Source organism: Thamnophis elegans, chromosome 3 (genome assembly GCF_009769535.1).
Source record: "Thamnophis elegans isolate rThaEle1 chromosome 3, rThaEle1.pri, whole genome shotgun sequence".
Classification (NCBI taxonomy): domain Eukaryota; kingdom Metazoa; phylum Chordata; class Lepidosauria; order Squamata; family Colubridae; genus Thamnophis; species Thamnophis elegans.
The window spans coordinates 108,462,660-108,484,086 of NC_045543.1; the positions used below are offsets into that span (position 1 = coordinate 108,462,660).

At 34.4% G+C, this 21,427-nt stretch overlaps 1 protein-coding gene across 3 annotated transcripts in view; it reads left to right on the forward strand.

Annotated features, from left to right (window-relative positions):
• Positions 1-1,208: 1,208 nt before the first annotated feature.
• MEF2C (myocyte enhancer factor 2C) overlaps positions 1,209-21,427 on the forward strand; it is a 150,937-nt gene continuing 130,718 nt past the window's right edge. Inside the window, exon 1 of one of the 3 annotated variants that reach the window (XM_032213051.1) lies at positions 1,209-1,897. The gene's annotated coding sequence lies outside the window, so the exon portion shown is untranslated. The remainder of the gene's footprint in view (positions 1,898-21,427) is intronic. The other 2 variants (XM_032213050.1, XM_032213048.1) reach the window with 2 other exon arrangements.

Here is a 21,427-nt window from a genome sequence, read left to right on the forward strand (position 1 = left end):
ATGGAGGCAAAAAGGGAGGAGAAAGGAAATGTCAACGGCCATGATTTAAAAAATAATAATAAAAGGAGGGGGAGTCGCATCCGCTGCTTGTCTTGCATCTCATCCCTGCCAGATATTGGGGAAGAGGGCGGGGGATGTTTCCAAAGTGCCTCGAAAGTTGGCCCGATAGCTCTGACCCAGCCTCCCTGGTGGAAGTCGGCGGAGTCCTTCCTCCGTTTCCCCGCCAAGAACGGCGCAGGCTCCCCATTTCACCCCTTTCCCACCCCCTCCACCCACCCGCAGTCCGCTTCTGCCGGAGGAGTTGGCTGGCAGGCCGTCCCGGACGGACCGCTCCGCTTCGCTCTCGCAGCGCCGTTTTCGGATCGGTCCATCGATTTCGCTACTACGTTGAGGAGAAGCGGAAAAGAAACAAGGGCGAAAACGAGTTGCCCCAAAGGACCAAGGCTTGAGCAAAAGCCCTTCTCGCTCCGGTCTCTGGCGAACATCCGAAGAGCCTTTCTGAAAAGGTCGCCGCTGAAGGAATGCGGAGTCCCTTTCTCTTAAGCAACCCCCCCTCCTCCCGCCTCAGGTTTCTGGTCAAGAAGACCTACTTCGGCTGGTTCCGGCAGCAATATCGCCCTCTATCCCACCCACCCCCAGCCCAATTTTTTAAAGGCCCCCATCGTCATCTTCCCATGGAGATGTATGGGGGGGGGGGGAAGAAGGGGAAAGAGCGATGCAATTCTCCGCCTTATTGCCGCGATCTCTACGAGTGCGTGTAATAATACAGGATTGTCATTAGGGTTGCTCCATGGCATATGTCGTTTCGCCAACTCTCCTAAACCGCTAAACCAGCCCTCCCTTCTCTCTTCCCCACCCCCCCCCACCCCCGGCGGTAAAAAACTAAAATTAGCAAAATGTCAGGCATGGCAAGATTGATTCAGCCCAGATGCAATTATCATTTAAAAAGTGCTTGATTGAGGTGCCTGATGTTGGGTGATTTATTCTGCATACCATATACATAATTAAAGTAGGGTAGTGGAGTAATTTATCAATCTCGTTGAGACTAGAGAGGGGCACGGAAGGCGGAAAGAGAGAGAGAGGGAGAGAGAGAGAGAGCTCTTTGCCACCGCCTCTGCTCTGCTCTGCGCTGGTCGCTCTCTCTGCGCTCTGTTTGTTTTATTAAAACGCGTTCGGGATGTGATCCCGCCCCCTTTTTTCAAGAGTGAAACTGATTATTTCTCCAGCTCGGCAAGAGAGAGTCCGTTTGGGATTGTGGGAGAGAGAGAGAGAAAAGAGGGAGGAAAAAAAAGAGGAGGAGGGAAGGCAGAAGGAAGAGAAGCCTCGCCGGGCGTGGAGTTTTTGAATCCTCCCTTCCCTGCCTCTCTCCTCTCCCCCCTCCCCTCCTTCCTGCGATCCGTGATGTTACAAAGCCCGTGAGCTGTGCTTTCCCCATTCGCCTCCTGTCACTTCCTTCCTGGACGCTCTCAGGACGAGTCCGCTTACTTTTAATCCGACCAGCAGCACGGGCACTTGCGCCTGCTGCACGCTTAGGGACACACACGACCGCCGCCGCCGCCGCCACCACCACCAGCAGCAGCGCCACCAGCGCCACCACAGAGCTCCTGGCGGTTCATTGGATTGATTTTCAAGGTTGTGTGTCTGTATGCGCGCGCTGTTGTGCGCGCGCGCGCCCGTGTGCATGTGTGGTTAAACGAGGCTGCGTGTTGGACCAGGTGGAGAACATCTTACAAGGCTGGAAGAATTAAAAGCTTTTTCCCTCCGTTCCTTTTCCTCCTCCTTCTCCTCCTCCTCCCCCCCCTGCTCTATTCAATCACTTCTCTTTCTCTCCCTTGTTTCTCAAGAAGAGGAAAAAAGATCTCTCAAGGACTCGTCTGATCATCCAAACATTTGCGATGTAAGTACACGTGCAATTCCATTTAGAAGTCAGGCTGTGTTGACACTGCTGGATGTCTTAATGATAGGCATTGTGACTTGTATGGCAGTAAAGTCAGGTGTCCTGGGGATGGTAGCGTCAGCCAGCAGTAGATGGCTTTGAGGAAATGTGGCACTCTTAAGTCATATAGGTAAGTTGCTGAGAATGTCTTCCTCTCTTCCCCTCCATCTGCTTGAGTGTTTAAAGTTTCATGAAGTTACTTCACGTCATTGGTGTATTTTGGTATTGTGGAGTGAGCTAGGGTTGTTTGTCTTTTAACATTTTACCAAATGCGTATGACCTTGGAGTACTTGCCCCATGAATTATCAAACAGTGCAGTGAAGAAATAACCTGGCATAAGAGCAAATGCCCTTTTAAACTTCGATGTGTGTGCAGTACATCACTTTTCATGCTTTGGTTTTCATCACAGCATCTCTCCCAACACATGTTTGCCTTTATAAGATTTTTTTTATGAAATGGAGGAAATTAGAACATGAGAATGGAAAAGGAAGTGATGTTCCACTTTTGCAGTCTTTCTAACTTTAGCTATAAGTTGAGCGAGGTTGCATTGCACTTTAAAAGCCTAGTCCCCCCCACCCTTAATTAAAACTTCAGGCTGAAGATGAGTATGAAAGGACAAGGGAAATCTATACAGAATACTCTTTCATTGTAAAAAAAATAAAGTAGTTATAGCTTCTTCATAGGATCTAGTGGTTTCCTAACAGACTTGGCAATTAATAGGAAAAATTGCTTTTAATATTGTTTATTAATATATTTTACAGTAATAAAACTTTGTGCTTTAATATTGACATTACTTGCAAATGTTGGGCAGTTTCATCTTTAAGTAGCACAGATTGGACTTTAAATAAGATACTTATGGCATGTACTTTATATCTGCTACTGTTGGATAAGTAAGCAGCACAAGGGCAATCTGCCAGTATTTCAGAGGTGGACTAAAGATTCTTGACTTGAGAAGAAATGTCTTTTAGTGAATTATAAAAGCAATTGTCTTTAAATGGTATCAGTTCTATATAGTTTTAGTACAACATATAAATATGTTCTAAGAGCCAATTGTCCTAGCTGTATATCTGAAGTCTATTACTTTAAATTGCATTCAGTAGCGATTGCATAACATAGATACCTACAAGAAATATAATAATACTAAGCTATAAGGCATAGTACCTATGAAGTAATAATTCTGTTTTAAAGAGCAGTATTCAGGTATAACCAGTCTCATTTGATTTCTTTTTTCAATTTAAGATTTTAACATATAGTCAGCATTGTATCAGATGGTCTGATACATTTAAGATTAATGGATTTTCATTGCACAGCTTTGATAAGCTGTAGCTCGGTATCAAAATAATAAAAGTACTGTGTTTTTTTATACTGCCAGAAGTGATAGGCAATAAAATTCACGTATTTAGAAAGTGTTAAGGCAATTCCTATTATTCTTAAATGGCTATTGCATTCATTTTAATGTGACAAAGATTATTTAGTGCTATTAGGAATACTGACTAAAATCGTGAGGATTTGATAAGTTCTGTCAGTATTATTGCAGATATGTTTTACTTTGTTTTACTTCTTATACAGAATAAATTGCTCTTCTATATTCAAATATTAGTTTTGAAACATGCAAGCCATTTCATGAGTTAAGTTTCAGTCAACAGTGCCTTGCATGACAGTCATATAAATGAGTGAAGGTTTATGAAATGAAACTCATTATCAGAAACAAGTATCTTTGGGGTTGTTACGAACAGTGCTTTGAACAGTGTAGACTGCCAGCTGATTACACTTCCTTAGATTTTCTTTTAAAGTATGCTAAATTATTAAAGTCACATCTGTGTAACAGGTGATATATAACTGCATATAAATTAGAAATGTAATAATGGAATATTCTAGATTCAGAGCTGAGTAATACCCTATTAGGATGCACTACAATGGCACAAAAACTATATGACCTATTATTAGACTACGTTATTTAAAGTTAAAGTATGTCTGAATTGTCCTTTATAGAATAATTTGCATATGCAATAATGCAATCATAAAACATTATATTGAAAGATATTTATTTAGAATACAATTGTAAATAATGATGTACTACCAGGATTAATAATTAAAATATACTTTTTTGGTCATCTAATACCAAGATAATAACAGATTTTATTAATATTATGCAATATACAAACAACTATGTCTGTACTTTAATTAATGTTACATACTTAATAAGGGAATAAAACTATTTTTGTCTCACATTATAAAATACATAATTATTGGATGAGTAAATAGAAATAAACTTTAAACAGTTAGCATGACTGAACTGCAAACTTGCTTAACTCTTATATGTTCTCTTTATGATACTGATGAAAAATAAAGCCACAGTTTAAATCACATAGATACTAAGATCTATAGAACTCTGAGAAATACATTTCTTAAGGCTAGATTTTAAATACTTTGTAAGCAGTATTGCCTTCAAAGTAAGAAACTATGGTTCAGTCATTTTTAAGTGTTTAACAAATTAGACAGTGCCATTTTTACTTCCTTCCCTGACTATCCCAGGATTTTTTATTTATTTATTTTAATGTTTACATAGCATCATGTTTCCATATTAAATACCATAAAGAATGCTTACATTAAAAATGTTAAGATTTAAACCTGTTGGACATAGACCAACTTTTCAATTATGCCACTTAAGTCAAATTATTTTTAAAAAAAACATAGATTGGGATAGTTTAAATTCTGATATTTTTATACATGGACCGTAAAAAAGTCCTATTAATGAAAACAAAAATAGTTCACTCATCTTTTCTATTGCAAATGACATTTATCCCAAGTATTTGTCTGATATATATTCTTTACTTATTTCCATCTCATAAATGTTATGTATTTGACAAAATGGAGACATCAAATTTAGCAAAGATATACATCCCTGTGCTATAGTGTTAAAACCTATATTAAATTATGTGTTAAACAGCTGTTGCTATACTTTTTTATTTATAATATATATAAAGAAGGCCTAAGAACTATAGAGTAGATTAACAGAGTAAAGAAGTTGTAAATAAGGTGTGCATATTTCCAAGCACATTTCTTTATTTTAAGGGTATAATGATTGGTTTATGGTTCCAAACTGGTTTACGTTAATCTTCTGAGAGGTGTCAGGCAGTATGGTAGTTGTGGACAGGTGTGATTAAATCCTAGTATCTTCATCTGTACCTTAATCTCAACTGTTGCATTGACTGCAGTGCAGCAAAGCAGGGTTGTTTGTTAGGATCTGTCATCTTTAGGAAATCAGAGCAGATTATATAGACAATTCACAAAACCAACAGTGACAACGAAGTCTTATGTGCCTTACAAAAGGAGGATTAGGCAGTTCAGATGTCAACTTGATTGGACAGAGATAAAAGCTGATTGCTGCTGCGTGGCAAGGCACACTTCATTTTCAATTGGTTATTTATTAGATAAGGAGTATCATACTTCGCTTAATCATTGTTAGGATACTATTGGAAATATAGGAAGCTCAGGTTTTCAGTCAGAATATGAGTTTTGGAAAAGATGTCATTCAGACTGCAACATATACAGTATAGTTACAATGTTTTAAAACACTGTGCAATGATAAAACCTTGGAAAGTTCTATTTTATGATACCACAGTACCTGATGAACTGGCATATGCCCCAATACTATAAGATTGTTCCAAAAGTATGGTCTATTTTTTTTTACATATATACAACAGAAAGCAAGACAGAAGCATAGCACATCCAAACATTTTCAGAATATTTTACTGAAATCATTGGCATTGCTGCTGAATACATTATTTCAGAATTACAATTATTCAATTAAATTATTAATTTATCAGAATATGTATTGCCTTCAGTCTGTTTCATTCCCAGGAACTTTTGACAAACTGTTTTGGAGAGAGTATCCAGTTGTGTTTGTATATTGTATTTGGGAAGGTAACTGGCATTTTTTATTACAACATTTGAAAGCTTTGAGTTGCTTTTTGCTGATTAATTGTCCAATATTTCTCATTTTTTTAAAAACAAAATACTGTTTTTAAAAAGCACGGTGGTTTTGCCTTCTGTAACATCAGCGAGTCAGATATAAACATATATATTGTTTCTGATTGCCTGTGATATAAATTTCTAAAACTAATACTGTACTTGTAACATTTTCTATTAATTTTAAGTATTTTAAATTGCATTTTTTTCAAAATTAATTATACTTGTTTAATTACAAATGTTTCATATTTGCGATATTTTATGTTCATTTACTCCCCCCACCCCTGCAATCTAATTTCATATTTATAAGATTCACAGTTTAGATTATGGTCTATATAAGGTGATTCTATTTATGCACTATGGTCCTAAACACATTGCCTGGAAATAAGTCCCATTGAAGTCAGCAGAGTATGATCTAAATACATATAGAGTTGAGATGCCGGTCAGTCTACAGAGAAGAATGTTAGTACTAGATTCCTATGTATGTTTATTTAAAAGTAAACTCCCCCAAATCTAGTAGAATTCATTTTGAAATAATAGGTTAGATTAGATGTCAGTCAACATAAATCAAAGCATTATGATATAACTGGATTGGATGCATAAGTGTGAGAAATAACACTGAAAAAATTACCTTCTTAGTTTGAGCGTGTTACAAATACACAAGCCTGTAACAGTCCATTTCATATACTACAAGCATTTCACAGCAATGTAGAAGCAAAGTCTTGTGAAAGTAAAAATGTATTACCATTGATATGCTATATGAACTTTATCAAATATTATTACATAGTTCAAATAATGTATGGTTGCTGCTAAAGATTAAATATAATTAAAGATGTTTGCTATAAATAATCAAGAATGAAACATGAAAGTTTACGATAACATTCTTGAAACTGGCTTAAGTTTTCAATACTTGTAAAAATATACAGTTTAAAAAAATAGTACTGATATGAAATATTTTAATTATATAGAAGAGATTATCTCTTCAATTTGTAAACCTTTCTGGTAGCCATTATTTTAAATACAAATGAGCCACTGAGCAACAATATTTTAGTTTTCAATTTTTGTATCCTTCAATGGTTTGCTGAGCAAAAGTATAACTTCCTAAATTAGTTATGTTGTATGGAATAATCACTTATCAAAGTTAATCTTTGGAGAACTTTATAGGTATCAGTCAATAGCCTAAATATACATTTAACCTAAATGTAGTATATTAATGATATAATAAATCCACCGTGCCTTTTCAGTATGCTGAGAACTAGCATGTCATTTTTTTTCTTACATTCAATTGTGTTTAATTCTTGAGAGTGCCTGAACAGGTCCCTGAAGTTTTCTTGGCAAGATTTTCAAAAGTGGTTCACCATTGCCTCCTTCCTAAGGCTAAGAGAAGGTGACTGGCTCAAGGTCACTGACTTTGTACCTAAGGCAGGACTAGAACTCATGGTCTCCCAGTTTCTAATCTGATACCTTAACCACTGCATCAAAGTGGTTTATAGCCTGAATTACAAATTTGGATGATGATAAAACTATTTTTTCATCTATCTAGAACTTGTGAAACTATTCAACTAAAAGTTGGATAAATATTAAACATTTCTTTTAGAATTCATAGCCTCAGATTTGTTCATAATACTCCAAAACCACAACACACAATGCTTTGTTTACAGTTCTTAATGACCTGTACTGAAATTTATTTTTGGAACAAAAGTATCAAGTGGTCTTTAATCTAAAACTCTGCCATATAATTAACTGCTAAGCTTACATTTAGTAAGATACAATTCTAAAATATGCCTTTTTAAAAATTCCATTTGGAATGAAAACGTAAGTTACTTATAACCATCACTATTAACTTAAACTTTAGCATAGGAATCTAAAAAATTAAGATATTGCTGAGAAAACGTACTCACCACTTATTGTTTGAATGCCACAGAAAGTTTTGATATAATTTTGTATAAAGTGATGTTTGCATTTCCATTAAAGCCCATGATATTTAAAGAGAGTTATTGTACACAACTCTGACAATGTATTAAATAAAACTGCAATTGGATTAAAATTTCTAAAAATATGGAGAATGTACAGAATAAATATTTAAAACTAGATTAAATTAAATTAAAAACTAGACTGGCAAATGACACAAAGATGGCATATATAATAATAAAAGTATAAGCAAGATATTATCTTGTTTGCTTGCTACCAGAAATGTTATGGTTTTTCTAGTAAGGGTTGGAAGAAGAGCACAGATGAGTAGATTTCAGAGAAAATCTTTTAGTCATTTATCGTACTAGCAGAATATAGCTGACATTGATGGGCTGTGTCCATGAGTTTCCTAGTATGGCTTTGTTGCAGTTCCTTAATAGTTAGTTAAGTATATTCACGATGGAGATATTTCAGAATATATTACAGTCCTTTTTCCTCCAGTCCTGAAAGCAAAGAAGAAATGTGTTGAACATGTTCCTATGACCTGACATACTTTTCTTTTTCCTGGAAAATGGAAGGCAACTCTTAAAGCTATGAACTTTTCATTAAAGAAAGACATGGATTTAGATACTTGCATTAAACCATATGTGCATAGAAATCATTTAAAGGTTTTTATTTTTTACAAGGGAGACAATTTTGCATTGCAAAATTTGCAATGCCTTTATATCATAGAGTTCTATAGCTGAAATTAAAACACATAGAACACTAAAAAAATCAGATGTATGTGTGTGTGTCTGTGTATACATACATACATGCATACATACATACATACATACATACATATATATATATATATATATATAACATTGCATTTCATTGGTTTGTCAAGGGTCAGCCTAGTATATAATGCATGTTTAGTAAATCTGTAGGTGTAATGAAATGCTTATTATTAGAAGTAAGAGTTATTGTTTACATATGTTGCCATTTTCCTATACCCATAAATCGGACCAGATTTTCATATCTTTCAGACCCATTTAATTAATAAAAACATCTCTCAATGTGCCACATAATTTACAGTACTGTACATGTTCTTTCATGTCACGTCCAAGCCTAGAATAACATGGACGCTGTGTTGTTGGGACATTTTGGCTATTTGCTCTACTATAGTTACTCCTATCCTCCTATAATCGTTGACAAAGATAGTACAGATTCAGTGTTATCCTAGTCTACATAGTGCATAAAGTTATATATTCTTAGATCATACTCTGCCATAATATAGGTTTAGACTTAATATGCTTTGTAACCCAGTTGTACATTATAAATCATGGCTTAGGATTTATAAATTCTGCCAATATTTGCTCTGTCTTAATGGACAATGTGAATCCAGACATATGGTCAAGGATGAGTCATTGGCAGCTACCTGAGGTTCCACGAAATGATCTGTGAAATCCAATGAGTGGAAGGATGAACCTAGAAATTGAATACTGGGTTGCATTGAAACACAGTAGAGACAGGAAGTTTTTGTTGTCCGGTTAAAGTACTATCCTAAGCAGGAAGCATATAATGTTTCCTGTTTTGGATGGCCAATGTCTTGCCTGGTGAGTGAAGATACTTTATTATAAGTTTCAAAGGGAACATCTACATACCAAGTATTGCCTGCAGTGCCAAGGATACAGTTAGAGTCTAAATTGGGAAAAAATTGCTGAACAGTTTCTTAATTGCCTATTGCAGCAAGGCAATATAGTATTTTCTTAGTAGTCACACAGCATTCTGGATGCGTCAGTCTTCTGCCTACTGGTATTCTTCTGAATTTGATCTATAAGAATTACCAGAATTATATTGGTTAAAGGAAGAATACAGTGGTGCTTAGGTATATGATCTTAAAAATTATTTGTTATGTAGATATTCTAAAAGAATGGACAGTGAACTTGGACTGGAAATGGTTTTTTTCCCAATGCTTTCAACACTTCCTGTTTTTAATTTTTAAAAATGAATCAAAATGCCTGCAGAAGAAGAAATTAAGAGCAGAAAGAAAAATCAGAGAGGGAAGCTTAATCCTCCTGTTTATAGTTTTTCTGTTTGAAATGTCCAAGTTTTTTTTTTCCTATATTAGATTATATACATATATACTTATACATCTACACACCAACATTAAAGCTGAACCCAACAGGTTATGAGTATATTCAGATCTCTGGTCATTTGAAATGGAAAAATGAAACAGAAAAGGAAAACATGCATCATCCTTCTTTGTTCTTTGACTGTAAACTTTTATTTTTCCAAGGTATCTGGTTTGCTTCTTATTAAGGACCCTTTTTTTAAAAAAAAAATTAAAGATCTGTTTTACATCTTTATCTAAGAACAGGAAGGCAGTTGGTAATGGGTTCAGATCTAACTATGAAAGCATTCAAAAATAGAAAGTTTCATCAGGTCCAAAAGTTGACCACAAGAAAAATTGTGGGTGAAATGGTTGCACTGCATTTTAGTTAACTTAAGAGAATTTAATGAATTTGATCTGTCTCTTTTGAGCCCTTACATTTGCAATGTTAAATTTATATATTAGCCTAGTTATCTATCTAGAGTATATTTTTAAACTGGCTTTTAATACATTTATATCAGAGATGCAAACTCAACCAAGTGTTATTTGTAGTTGAATACATAAACAAAGCAGAATGAATGTCACTTGTAGCCTACAACTATTGCCTGGATTAAACTGCAGTGCTAGTTTTCAAATAATACCTGTTAAAAGGTACAGGGGTGGACGTGTGGGTTGGAATACTTATCAGAAAGAACTGAGAGGGCTAATTGCTTACCCATAAAATGTAGAGAAACAGTTTTCAAAGATAAGACAATCTGTAGGTAATGGCATCTTGTAACAGATAAACAATATATGAATGCTTTCTTCATTGGAATGTTAGTAATTGCAAAGCAGATTAAGTCAATGATTAAAAGCATGGATTTTGTTCTGCAGTGCATACAGTGATGTTGTGATATACAGTTGTGATACAGTTGTGATATACGGTTATATATCACAACTGCTGACATGCAACTATTTTCTGAGAAAAAAAAGGTCTTGCTAATCTAAACTGTTTCATTGAATCTGACCTTTAGGTTTTTGGTTTTTGTTTTATTTTTTGGAAAATTCTGATGTTTTAAGTAATATGTACACTCATTATGGATTTCTATCCTGTTAATTGTATTCTACTGGTAGGTAGTAGAAAGTAGAAAATCAGAAAGAATGGCTTTCTGAAGGTAATCAGAAAATTTAGAACAAAATAACTATTACTGTTATAAAATGCTATTATAAAACTAATCACTATAAAATAAGTCAACTACTTGGTAGGATTGCAATACAATAATTTATTAAACTTGTATGCTGCCCAAATCTCAACAACTATAGACAGCTCACAATGAACATACAAGGGATTAGAGTAAATTCAATAACACATATAAATAAAGTAAAAGAAAGATAGATGGCAGGGGTGATCAAGGGAAGGATCTAGCTGGCCTTGTTAAACCCCAGATGAACATGTCTGGAATTCAATTATGGCTATTGTGAAAGTTTTGTTTACTGTAGCCAAGAACTTTGAAACTGAAGTAATCCTGATTTAATTGCTATTCTCTTTGATTTATTCTATATTCTACATACTGTCTCTTACATATCTGTGTGTATGCATATCTGTGTTTTCTTATACTTTACATCTATATATTCTATTTATTGTTTGCTACTTGTTCTATTTATATTCTCTGCTTTTGTCAAACCAGCTTTCAGATGGCCCATGGCAAATACTTTGTCACCATAACGTTGCCCTTTTATACAAATTATTTATTCTTTTTTTTTTAAAGGCCAGGAGACAGAGGGAGAAAAGTTAGTATGATTAATCAGTTTCTGTCAACTTTAGTGTTTAAATTCTAGAATAAGTATTCTTGCCACTGACAAAACATGAAACTAGTAAACTTTACAAAAATGAAGTATGTGTGAGTATATATCATAATAATATGAACATTAATGAAGTATTGTAACCTGATATTGTATTTAGCAATTAATGAATCTGAAAGTGTATTTCATTAATCTACGAAAAAGCAAATGTTTCTTTTTAAAGGCATTTTATAACTTAGTGATATCAGACTGTAAATACTATTATTAAAAGTAAAAGTATAGTAATTGATAACCATTTAATCTGGCGCTTTACTGAGAGACACTAATCATTAGGTGGAAACAGGACACTTTAACATGCAATAAAATATGCAACTAGGAAAGCTTCAGTAAATATATACCTAAACTGAACCCATATTTTTCCTTAAATCTGATTAAGCCTTACACATGATGATTTGTTATATGTAAACAAGGATTACGTTCTTATTTGTGTATTTTTATTAAGATAGGAATATCAGGGACTACATCAACCAGGCTCCCTAAATGAGAGTGGTTGGTTTTTGTTTTTTTTTAAAGTACTGAACCTTTTTTTAATGTTTATCAGAAACTGTAGTAAGTTAGTATCCCATGTGGTACAATTTGCACATGGAATAACAGATGCCAGTATACTCTTTTTGCATGTCCCAGGACTTACATGTAGTGTGTTTTATGGCTGATGAATATTGTCTTGATTCTTAAATCATAGTGTAAGATTAATTATTGCTGGGATTTAAACATTTCAGAAAAAGATGGTACTATAGTTAAGGAAAAACAAACACTTGTTTTCCCTTCACGGGCTGTGTCATGATGAAAAAGATGAGATGTAAGTTATGAGATAGAGACTTCAGCACATAACATTGATAGAATAATTTAGTTTCTGACCAAGTTAATATCGTCTGAGATCAAATGCATTGTTTATTGGTGATTTATTTTTTTAAAAAAACAACCTTATTTTTTATTAGGGACATGCTACAATGGGTATAGTTCTTTCTACTTTTCTACACTGGGCTTTTGACACATTCAAATATATTCACACACACTGTACACTTCCTGCAAATTCATGAGCATCTGAAGTGGTGATATTTATATTTTAGTGTTGCGTTCACTATGAATGTTCAAAAAGGTAGTATCAGCATATTTAGCTTGTATTCAAAAATCCAATGGATCCATTGTATTGTAATACTTATGAAAGGGATCTGTATAGTAATTTAGGAAGTTGCATCCTTTCAGTTAACAGCTGAAAGGTTGGTGGTGACATGGAGGTCTTTTTAATCTTTTTGGATTCCTGCTATAATCAACAGCAACAGTGCAACTGAGCCAGCTTCAGGGCAGCTCTGCCCCTTACTAAATATATCTTTCAACATCAGCTTTGTCCATATTAAAAAAAATGCTATTATCTCACACTTGGAATTACTGCACTTGCACACAATAGGATTTCTAAGGGAATAGGTAGGTAGGATCACACTAACTGTAATTGTTATCATAACTGTTGCCATTATTCTTACCACATGATATCAATGTGAAAAAATGTGAAATGGGTTATAGTGGAATCCTGCAGCTAATGGCAAATGACCCTAAGCTTAGTTTGCCATGATAAGATTGAAGAAGCATATTTGTGGAATAAGAAAATTTAGAAAAAACAGAAGTTCTGCTAAATATTCAATGACAAAATAAGACTTTTATTATTTTTCCAAGTTAACAGAGAGGACATTGCTGATTGTGTTATTGATGTGAGATTAAAATAATGAACATTACTCTTATGTTTTTGTTCTTGTTTCACTAAACCATTATAGTATTCCACTTTGGAAAATAAAAGCTCATTTATTTCCTACCTGGGAAAAAAAAAACCTGTGAAATTGTGCTGTATATTTTCAGAAGCCATGGCTAGTGGTGACTGCCAGGCCCCAAACAGAGGACTTGAGGGGCCACATAGAGCCTCAGAGTTTCAGGTTGATTATTCTTACTGTATGCATGGAACAAACTGCACCTGCAGAAGAAGTAAATTAATAGTAGGAAGTTACTGCCATCTGAAGCTAAGGAATGAAGCCCTGTAATAATTCTGGTAGAATTCTTTGGTGGTTGGGGGGAGGGGGGAACCTATCAGCTAAACAAGCAACAAACACATAGAAGTTAATTTTCTATTATTGACCTGAACCTGAATGAGAAATTGTTGCAATTTTAACAATTGTATGTGTGTGTGTATGTATGTGTATATGTATATGTATGTATATGTACATATACATGTACATACATATACATATACATATCTCAACTACATTTTGCTGTGGCTAACCAACACTTTGATTAAAGGTGCAATTCCTATATACCACGGTCAGTACTTAGAATTTTCAGTCATACTGCAGTCACTGCCTACTAAACCCTAAAACACAATTTGAACCCTAAAACACAATTTATGTTCCAGCATTTATGTATTCACAGTTGCTGGGAATGAAATGCTAAAAGTGGCTTGAATATTATATAGGTGCTTGGGAAAAAATGAAACCTTAAATCCTTTTTTTTTCATTTGCTGGATGATACATTTTAATATAATCAGTGAAGAACAATTGTCACTAGATAACTAGATCTTCTGGTTCCATTTCTGGAATGGATATTTATGTGTCGTTTGAATTGGTGAATTTGTATATGATTTTCAGAATTGAAAATCAAACTTCATTAGAATATTGAGCAAACTTTCATTCTTGCAGGATGCTTATCTAAAAAACCTTTTTTCACTTTGAATCACTTGTAAATGAGGAAAGGTTGACTACCTTTAATTTAAAAAAAATAAAAATAAAAACACAATTGCTTCGATGGTCAGTAGAATTAGAAACAACTTTTTATATAAGTGCTTCAGTATTTACACATATGTTTGTGACCAAATGTATACTCTATTTTCCATATGATTTCATAACTTGTGAACCTTTAAAATAAATAGATCTTCGCTGTTCTAGTTGTTTCTTTTCTTGTAAGCACTAGTTGTCTCATTCTTAGTGCAATATATATATTTATTCATGGAAGTATGTCACAGGGCTTTTAGTGAGGCTCACACTTAAGTAAGCAGTAAGTTTACAGTAGTTAATTTGTGAATGGTAAAGTTTGCATATTCCCTGAAGTTTTCTTTAAATTCTCATTTGCGGTGCTAAAGGCTGCTTAAATTTAGTGTTGTGGAGAAGAATCACTACTTTTTACCAGTATTCATTCACATGGGGCTGAAAGTGCATCTGGGGTGGTTGCCTTTGGCAGGCATTTCATATAGACTTAACTTAGCAAATCTCTATCCTGTTGCCGTTGGCTTTTGTTATCTTTCTGTCACTCTCTCCTGTTCTGAAGCAGGATCATAAGGATATGCAGTGTCAGTGAGATAAAACAGGACTTCTTGCTGGCCGCATAACCCAAAATGCCTATAACTTTATCTCTTGGAGTTGCTAGGTAATAGAATGTAATGAGATGCAGGCATTTGGAATACCAAATGCAGGATGCAACTTTGTGGGATGCACGTGTTTTGTTTTTTTAAAGCAATGTACAAATGAAGATGTTAAGAATTAAAGTGGATGTGGAAAATATAGATCACAGCAATAGACAAAGAAGAGTACTCTTTTGTACTTGGGAAGAAATCCAGGTGGTTTCCAGAGAAAGATTTGGCCAATATACAGTACTATAATTTTTTTCAGATGGATACTTCATCATATCCCTAAAGCAGTATATAAGAGTTTAGGATTCAGTGGTAGGATTCAGTAATGATCGTATTAAAGAAGGAACTTTTTCTGTTTTAGCTCCCCCCTTCCCCCTCTGTATTGGGGCAATCAAATAGAAATTAGCAGTGGAGAGAATTTGTTCAGTTTATCATTTATTTGCCTTTATAAACCATTATATATATATTTGCTTCATTTTGATTTAATGTGACTGAATAGTGTACTGTGCTAGCTAACTTTTTCATTTTATTCCTTTCTCCACACAAGTTTATTGTTCTCAGTTAAAAAAAAAGAACTTTGTTCATGTATCAAATAAGCCGATGCTTCCTGATTAATTTTACCTACTTGTGTAAAGAAAGACAGTTGTGGATAAGAAAATTGATTTGTCTTTATGTGTCACTGGGACCACTTTCTTCATTTTAGGGAATATTCATAGTTTTTTTTTTTTCTGTTTATAATAAAAGGAGTCTTTTAGGGGCCTAACTGTAATTTGCTGTAGTGATTTAAATCAGAAATCATGGACACTTTTGGACCTTAGAGCATTGTGTTACAGTAGATTGTGTGTGTGTGTTTATATCACATCATAGAATCTGATTCTTGAAAATTGAATAATTTTCTTGAATGATTTATATTGGAAGACTGAAAACTGGTAATTAATCATTTGGCCTAACCAACAACATTTTGAAAAAAACAAATCCAGATATTGTATAGTTGGGCTAATTCTTTCATTTTGCTACTATATGTGGAATGCCTTATATAGAAAAAGAAGAATAGCTAGTATTGAAACGCTGATTGTGGGCACCTCATTGTGGCCACTTTTATCTACTTAATGAAGTCTTCAGTGATAACCTCTGATAATCATTTCTATCATTTCCTTTGTCTGTAGATAATTTCATCCAATAGGCAAAAGGAATGACATAGAATAAATTATTATTATTCAGCCTGAGACATTTCATTTCTAATCCTGAATTCACAAAGTTACTATCTGAAAAAAAAATCCCCATCCTTTCAAATGAAATAAATTTTTAAAAGGGAATTCTAGTCTTCCTTCCTTACAAAAACCCATGTGCTGAGTGAATTATTCCCATCTGCCCTTCTTCTACTCCCATTCGGTAACCTTGTTGCAAGGTTATGATTAGTGAGAAATGGATCTTAATCACCAGTTGTAACGTTCTCCTTTCGCTGCAGCTGTTGCAGGCAAGCTACCACACTGCAAAACTTTGACTTTGGTTTCATTTGAAATCCAAGGGGAAAAATATTTTCAAGCATTTTGAACATAAAACTGTTTAATTACTTTTATTTAGAAGGACTACAAAGTTTCAGATTCAGTTTCCAAAAGGTGCTTTGGTTTGTACAGAACTAGAAATACAGAGGTGTCTGTCCTTTAGTGATACCTCATGACCTTCATTTTTAGTGTTGTTGTTGTTCTTTCAGTGAAACGTGGCAGAAGGGCTAAAAACTCATTTTCTAGTAAAATATTTCTTTTCCTTAAAAAATAGGGAAATTTAAGATATTGTTTATATAATGTGCTACTGAATTTAATTAAAACGTTAACCTGCTCTATTTTTAATTCTTTTATGATAGCTGTGCCAAACTGTCCATGTGTATCTCTTTGTTATCACCTGTTTCATCTTCAGCAGATGCACACAATCTGCTCTCTTGTCACTAAATAGGGTGAAGAAGATGTTAGAACATTCAGCTGTTCTGCATAAAAAATCTTTTCTTCAAATTGTGTAGCATAAAATTGAGGGGGAGAATACACTTCTGATTATACACTTCAAAATACCATAATGTAAACATTCGAATCAGGAACCTTTGAAATGATTAGATTAGTGGTCAGATTAAAGTTTTGTGTAGATACTTTTTTGCATCAATTTTCTTAATCACTGAATCAACTCTCAATTTTCTACTACACATACAAGGATTAAATACTGATATTTTAATGGCACTTCCTTTTGCTGGATTAAGATGTTAAATAAGAAGGGAAAAGGTTCTGAACTAAAGAGATCTTCTGAATATACTTTTTTTTACAGAATATATGCTGCAAAAAAATAAGTTGTACAGAATGCCTTTTTGTAAATAATGGATCCCCCACCCAGCCAGCTTCTCATTTAACGCTAAATATTTATGGGAGATGATGCCCACGTAGTAGTCCATCACTGGTGCGATGGACTACTATGAAGCAGCATTTTTTTAAGAAAGAGGAAACAGTCCCAAGAAGGCAGGGAGAGAGACAAGAGGCAGCCCAGCTCAGAATTGCATAAGAGAAAAAGGTAGAGCATAAGGATAGCCACTCCGTAAACTCTCTGAGGAGATATGTATTAGACTGAGGATACTAACAGCTTAGTCTGACAAGATTCTGTCTATTATGTATAAGTAAAACATTCTGGTTGAATTGTTATACGTCATTCGTTATTCATCGGTTTAGCTTGACAATATTACTGTTGGAATCCATGATCATCTTATTTAATCCATTTTATACCATTCTGTATCTCCAAGAGATCTTCAAGTAGGGTATGGTAAAATTCAATGTTGTCTAAAGCCACTATAATATAAAAAAGAATAATATAGACTTTACAAAAATTTAAACATTCCATATTTTTTAAAAAGAAATGCTTATGAAAAACCTGCCAATTTGTAAAAAGTACATCTAATGACGGTTGAAAATGGATGGCTTCCCTGGAATTATCTGGCACTTTCACAGCTTCATGGTTCCTGTACCTCTGACTAAAAGACTATTGCAAAATACTAGCAGAAAACATATAGTACTTCCAATACTATAGAAACATAATTGAATAGGCCTTGTATTAATGGAAACATCTTTTGGGCTGTTATTTAGCCATTATGGTGATATTACAGAAAGGAATACAATATGAAATATGGCTCTGCCACGCCCTCCTGATTTCTTAATGTCCTTTGCATTACACTCATATGCATTAAGATAACTGTTGTCCCTTTGTCAAATGGCTCTGGTGAACCAAAATAGTTCCAGAATACTAAAGAAAGTGCTGTGGTCTATGATACTTCTGCTTCTGCAAGAAATTGAGATGGAGGCAGTCTCATTAATAATTGACTCAGCCAAATGTGTTTAAAATATATTAGGGGGCTTGCAGTTTCATAGAATATTTTTGAGTTGCTCTTTTATTGCCATATTGCCAGGGATAATGGGAGCGTAGATAAAATCCTATGTCTATTCCTCCTTCAGTGACAATATGGAATTAAAACTTCATATAGAATTTCATTGGCAAATAGACTGCATACCACTAATAGTTAAATTGAGTCTTACTGAGAATCCACAAAATATTTCTTAACAAAAGCTTCTTTTTGGGAGGGGGGGGTGAAGGCTTTTGGGACCCTTTTTAAAAGGCAATACAGATTGAATAAGTAAATGCCTCCTTTTTTAGCTTATCTAGAGAAAACACATCTTGCTTTTGTAATGCATGCCTTTATGACTGCCAAACTAGATAACAGAAATGTGCTGCCTCTGGGGCCACCTTGGGTAATTCTTAAAAGCTGGGGCAGAATGTAGCATGAAGAAATAGATCCACCTTACCCAACCCAATGGTCTCCTGAAGTGTTGGATTGTAATTCCCAGCATTGGATTGTAATTCCCATCCGTGTCTCTTTGGCATATTTAATATGGACTATAATTATTTGATTCTAATCTTGACTCATTTTAAGATGTTGCTTTTATTTTCGACATTCTTCCAAACTGGAGACAACTTATCTGAAAAACTGTGAGTCTCTGGGTTGGATTATTCTAGTCATTGGTTTTAGTAGTTCTGTTTTCTTCTTTTAAGCTTTTTAAAAAGTATTTGGTCTTTATTTTATTTTTTGTTCTTCAGAGTTTCTTCTGTTTGATCATCTCTTTTTGCAACATAATGAACAGATTTAATCAATAAATCCTTTTGCAGCTATTGTACATTAAGATCCAATTTCCTCAGAAGATCATTCTTGTGAGGTAGGATGTGTTGGGAGACATGAGTCCAAAAGTCACTGTGTAAGCTCTATAGCTACAGTAGGTGGAGTCCTTATGACCCCTTTGTATTGGTGTTTACCGTAACTTGAATTCTTTTTATGATTCACAATTCATTCTCTTTGTCTGTCTGTCTGTCTGTCTGTCTGTTTCTCTCTCTCTCTCTCTCTCTCCCTCTCTCTCTCTCTCTCTCACACACACACACACACACACACACACACGGGCAGGAGGGGAATCCACATATATGTGAACATATATACAAATAAAATTTGCCCACACTATTTTCTATTTTGGGGGATTTTTTTCAGTTTTTCAACAGATAAGCTCTTGAAGTTTGTCCATTTTTCATCAAACTTTCCCTGACAAAAAAAACCTATTTTCCACTGTACACCCCAGATGTTTTAATTCATACTGTGAATCTTATCTGTATCTTTTTATGATGTTTTTGAACTTCTTTAATGACAGTGAGGTGGCAGTGGTGTAGCTACTGTATATTTTTGGACCCTCTTTGTGTTGTATTTCTTCACCTGAAAAACAGGAAGAGATGGATGGATGGATGGATGGATGGATGGATGGAAGAAAAAAAGGAAGGAACTGCTGACTGTCTTGTCTATCTGTCTGTCTCTTTCTCTCTCACACACACACACACACATACACACACCTTTTTTTTTGACAGAAATCTTAGCCTGGCAATATTTGGAAATAGAGCTTATGCTCTAGATAGCTTGATTAAAGCACCTATGATATGCAAGATCTGGGCCTGTATTTGAAGGCAAGAACAGCAAAGCAGAAATTTGCAATAGTGGTGAATATTTGTAGCTCAGGTATAGGATGAGAGTGAAGCTTCATTCTCCAAGCTTGTGGGTTGGTTTCCAAATGTTTCATTACCAGACTAAGTAAAATCTTCAGCTGAGTCAGTGATGCCCTTATAAACAGAAGAACACTTGACACTGACATCCATAAACTCTGCTGAAGATGTTACCTAGCCTGGTAACGAAACGTTTGGAAATCAATGCACAAGAGAACGAACCTTCTCCCTCAAAGTAGAAATTACTACTGTTATGCTTCCATTAAAATGTCTTTGTATGAGTCTGTGTGTATGTGATTGTTATGTCTGTGTGCTTGTATGTATGCATGCAGTCTGTCCCTGGGTCTAAAGATGAACTGTTAGGAAAACTCATGACCTTTAAAAAAAGAAAAAGAAAAGAAAAAGAATTTTTGAACATCAAATGTAAAAGTACAATGCATGCATACCGAACAACAGATTTTGAGTTACAATTTAATGTCAACCAGAATCCTATTATTCTTATGCTTAACGATAAAACTTATGACTTATTTCCCCTTTTTCATAGGAGTTGATTTCTTAGGGTGTTTTCGATAACTAAAAAATTAATTCTTCAACAGAGGAAAGCTCCATTAATTCCCAAAATCAAAGACTGTTTTAATGAGCTTAGTGACTTGACTGAATTTAAAGTAGTTGCTATATACATTTACATAAATTAAATATATTTAAAGAATTTTATCTCTATTTTTAGAGAGGTTTTTTTTCAAAAATACTGTTCTACTTTAGGGTTGGCTGTCATTAATTTAAAGACTGGATTATTCAGTTATCAGGACAAAAATTACTATGTGCTTCTTCAAAAATATTGAAGAATATTTTTTAAAAGGTATGTGTGCGTATTACATTGAAATACTAGTCAATGTAGATAGTTGTATCTTCATTGACTGAAATATTAGTGACACTAGCATCCTGTAAAAACAACTTTATTTCCTCAATTTGCTAATTGCTAAACTGATACATCTAGAAAGATGAATTTGAAGCAATTCTAAATATTTTGAAGTAATGTATGCCTACCAGTCTGAATATGTTTATACACACACTCACTCTGGGAGACTTCGTACAATATCGTAGAAATGAAAAGTAATGTAGGAGAAACAAGTGGCAACAACATATCACAGAAAGATCCATAATAAAAATACCTTTTTTAATGCATTGATCATATGGTTGAAATTTGATTGAATTGACT